The sequence below is a fragment of the Mustela lutreola genome, chromosome 2 (assembly GCF_030435805.1).
Source record: "Mustela lutreola isolate mMusLut2 chromosome 2, mMusLut2.pri, whole genome shotgun sequence".
Taxonomy (NCBI): domain Eukaryota; kingdom Metazoa; phylum Chordata; class Mammalia; order Carnivora; family Mustelidae; genus Mustela; species Mustela lutreola.
In genome coordinates, this window is record NC_081291.1 from 61,764,789 (window position 1) to 61,769,595 (window position 4,807).

General features: G+C 35.6%; 1 pseudogene; it reads right to left on the reverse strand.

The window, feature by feature from the left end:
- Window positions 1-2,832: 2,832 nt before the first annotated feature.
- On the reverse strand, window positions 2,833-2,924 carry LOC131826179 (U6 spliceosomal RNA; annotated as a pseudogene).
- Between the last annotated feature and the right edge of the window lie 1,883 nt (window positions 2,925-4,807).

Genomic DNA, 4,807 nt, shown 5'->3' on the forward strand with positions numbered 1-4,807 from the left:
TAAAACTCTTCAAAGTGGGGCGCCTGGGTGGCTCAGTGGGTTAAGCCTCTACCTTCGGCTCAGGTCATGATCCCAGGGGCCTGGGATCGAGTCCTGCATTGGGCTTTCTGCTCAGCAGGGAGCCTGCTTCTCCTCATCTCTCTCTCTGTCTCTCTACCTATTTGTGATCTCTCTCTCTGTCAAATAAATAAATAAAATCTTTAAAAATAAACTCTTCAAAGTGTAGCGATAGAGGGCACATATTATCAATATTATCAAAGCCATCTATGAAAAACCCACTGCAAATATCATTCTCAATGGAGAAAAACTGAATACTTTTCCGCTGAGGTCAGGAACACGGCAGGGATGTCCGTTATCACCACTGCTATTCAACATTGTACTAGAAGTCCTAGCCTCAGCAATCAGACAATAAAAGAAATTAAAGGCATCCAAATTTTGCCAAATTGGCAGAAGAGAAGTCAAACTATCCCTGTTTGCAGATGATATGATACTGTATGTGGAAAACTTAAAGGACTCCACTCCAAATCTGCTATAACTTGTATAGAAATTCTGTAAAGTGTCAGGTTATAAATCAATGAGCAGAAATTGGTTGAATTTTTTTTATACCAACAAGACTGAAGAAATAGAAACTAAGGAGTGAATCCCATTTACAATTGCACCCCAAACCCTAAGATACCTAGGAATAAACCTAACAAAGAATCTATACTCAGAAAACACTAAAGTACTCATGACAGAAATTGAAGAAGACACAAAGAAATGGAAAAATGTTCCATGCTCCTGTATTGGAAGAACAAATATTGTGAAAATGTCTATGCTATCTAAAGCAATCTACACATTTAATGCAATCCCTATCAAAATCCCATCCATTTGTTTCAAAGAAATGGGACAAATCATCCTAAAATATATATGGAACCAGAAAATACCTCGAATAGCCAGAGGAATATTGAAAAATAAAGCCAAAGTTGTTGGCATCACAATTCCAGACTCCAAGCTCTATTACAAAGTTGTCATCATCAAGATAGTAGGGAACTGTCCCCAAAACAGACATAGATCAATGGAACAGAATAGAGAGCCCAGAAATACACCCTCAACTCCATGGTCAACTAATCTTCAACAAAGCAGGAAGGAATGTCCTATGGAAAAAAGACAGCGTCTTCAACAAATGGTGTTGGGAAAATTGAACAGCCACATGCAGAAAAATGAAATTGGGCCGTTTCCTTACACCACACATGAAAATAGACTGGAAATGGATGAAGAAGCATAATGTGAGAAAGGAATCCATCAAAATCCTTGAGGAGAGAACAGGTAGCAACCTCTTTGACCTCAGCAGCAGCAACTTCTTCCTAGGAACATCGCCAAAGGCAAGGGAAGCAAGGGCAAGAATGAACTACTGGGATCTCATCAGATCAAAAAGCTTTTGCACAGCAAAGGAAACAGTTAACAAAGCCTAAAGATGACTGTCAGAAGTTATCTGGGAGAAGATATTTGCAAATGACATACCAGATAAAGGGCCAGTATCTATCCAAAATCTATAAAGAGCTTATCAAACTCGACACCCTAAGAACAAATAATCGAATGAAAAAATGGGCAGAGGACATGAACAGACATTTCTGCAAAGAATACATCCAAATGGCCAACAGACACATGAAAAAATGCTCCACATCACTCGGCATCAGGGAAATACAAATCAAAACCAGAATGAGATACCACCTCACACCTTTCAGAATGGCTAAAATGAACAAGTCAGTCAATGACAGATGCTGGCGAGGATATGGAGAAAGGGCAACTCTCCTACACTGTACGTGGGAATGCAAGCTGGTGCAACCACTCTGGAAAACAGCGTGGAGGTTCCTCAAAAAGCTGAAAATAGAACTACCCTATGACCCAGTGATTGTAGTACTGGATATATACCCTAAAGATACAAACGTGGCATTCTGAAGGGGCACATGCACCCAAATGTTTATAGCAGCAATGTCCACAAGAGTTAAACTATGGAAAAAACCTAAATGTCCTTCAACAGATCAATCAATACATAAGATATGGTATATATGTACAATGGGATACTGTGCAGCCATCAAAAGAAATGAAATCCTGCTATTTGTGATGACATGGATGGAACTAGAGGGCATTATGCTTGGCGAAATAAATCAATCTGAGAAAGACAACTATCATATGGTCTCCCTGATATGATGAAGTGGAGATGCAACATAGGCGCTTTCGGGCGTACGAAAAGAAAAATAAAAGAAGATTGGATTGGGAGGGAGACAAACCATAAAAGACTGAATCTCACAAAACAGACTGAGGGTTGCTGGGGGGAGGTGTGTTGGGAGAGGATGGTGGTGGTATGGACATTGGGGAGGGCAGGTGCTATGGTGAGTGATGGTGAGTGCTGTGAAATGTGTAAACCTGGTGATTCACAGACCTGTACCCCTAGGGATAAAAACACATTATATGTTTATAAAAAATAATTTTAAAAATCCATTAAAGAAAAAACACATATTGCAAGCCCAGAGCTAATCTCATATTCAATCAAAAAAGTTTGAAAGTTTTCCCCTTAAAGATCAGAAAAAAGACAAGTGTGTCCACTTTCACTACTCTCATTTGACATAGTACTGGATGTCCTAGCCAGAGAAACAAGGAGCACAAAGAAATAAAAAACTCCAAAAAAAAAAAAAAAAGGAAGAAGTAAAATTTTTTTTTGGATAACATGAACTTACATGTAAAAAATTCCTAAAAACTTCACAAAAAATTTTGAATAAACAAATTTAATAAAGCTGCCAAATACAAGATCAATATATAAAAGACAGGAATTTTGTTTTGTTTCGTTTTTTTAAAATAGTTTTTCATGTCATCCTTGCTCAGTGATCATGCTAATCTTCTCTGCATCATTCCAATTTTAGTATATGTGCTGCCAAAGTAAGCACAAGACAGGAGCATTTTAACACTCTAATGATGAACTATCTGAAAAAATAAAGAGAACAATCTAATTCACAATAGCATCAAAAATAATACAATACTTTGGAAAAGATTTAACTAAGAAAATGAAAGATCTGTACCCCATAAACTATGACATTGATAAAGAATTTGAAGGAGACATAAATGGAAAGATAGCTCATATTTATGAATGGTAAGAATTAACATTGTTAAAATGTCCATACTACCGAAAACCATCTGTAAATTCAATTCCTATCAAAAGTCCAATGTTAGGGGCGCCTGGGTGGCTCAGTGGGTTAAGCCGCTGCCTTCGGCTCAGGTCATGATCTCAGGGTCCTGGGATCGAGCCCTGCATCAGGCTCTCAGCTCAGCAGGAAGCTGCTAACTCTTCTCTCTCTGCCTTCCTCTCTGCCTGCTTGTCATCTCTCTCTGTCAAATAAATAAATAAAAAATCTTTTTAAAAAATCCAATATTTTCTTTTACAGAAGTAAAGAATCCTAAAATTTATATGAGACCATAATAGACAACAAATAATTAAAGCAGTTCTGAGAAAGAATGAAGAAGCGAAATTACACTTCTTGATTTGAAACTATACTAAAAGCCCTTATGCTCAAAACAATAAAGTATACTGGCATAAAAACAGACCAATAAACAAGTTGAACAGAATTGAGAGTCCAGAAATAAATCCTTTGATACAGTCACCTAATATTTGACAGGGGCCAACATATATAATGGGTAAAGATAGTCTGTTCAATAAATGATATTTAAAACTGAATAGTCACATAAACCAGCATGAAACTGGAACCTTATATCACTCATAAATCTTAACTTGAAATAGATAAAGACTTAAATATGATGCATGAAACTAAATTTCCTAAAGGAAAACATAGGAAAAATTCTCCTTGACATTGGTCTTGCCAATAGTTTTTTGGATACCAGGCCAAAAACACAAGCAAAAGAAGCAAAAATAAATAAATGGTATTACATCAAACTAAAGATTCTGCATTGCCAAAAAAAAAAAAAGGGGGGGGGAATGAAAACACAATCCACAGAATGGAAGAAAATACAAATCTTATATCTGAAAAGAGGTTAATAACCAACAGATACAAATAGAAAAATATATATAATTAAAAAAATAGCAAAAGGATCTCAATAGACTTTTTTTTCAAAAAAGTTATATAAATGACCAACAGGAGCATTAAAAAGTGCTCAACGTAAAAACTCAGGGCAAAGTCATTATGTTGTTGTTGTTGTTCTTTACCTCTGAAAAACACAACAAGATATTACTACCTATTAGAATATATACTACCAAAAAATTAAAACTAACAAATTTTGGTAAATATTGGGGAAAATGGGGAACTTATGCACTGTGATAGGGATATAAATTTGTATGGAAAACAGTATGGAGATTATTCATATTATTAAAAGTAAAATTACCATATGATTCAGTAATCCCACCTCTAGGTATATATCTAAAGGAAACGAAGTCACTATTCGAAGATATATCTCCACTCTTATGTTCATTATAAAATTATTAACTCTAAGCAAGAGATGGAAATAACTTCAGTATCCATTAATGGATGAATGGATAAAATAAGTATGGTAAATATATACTATGGAATACTACTGAACCATGAAAAATTAAGAAATACTGCCATTTACAACAGCATGGATGGATCTTGAAGGTATTATACTAAGTGAAATATTTCAAAGATTTTATATATATTTTAATTTATGTATTATGATATCCCTTACATACAGAATCTGAAGAAAAAGCAAACTAATGGAAACTTAGAGATGAGTTGACAAGAGGTGAACCTGGGGTGGAATAAGGTGGTCAAAGGGTACAAACTTGCAACCTTCATATGAAAAA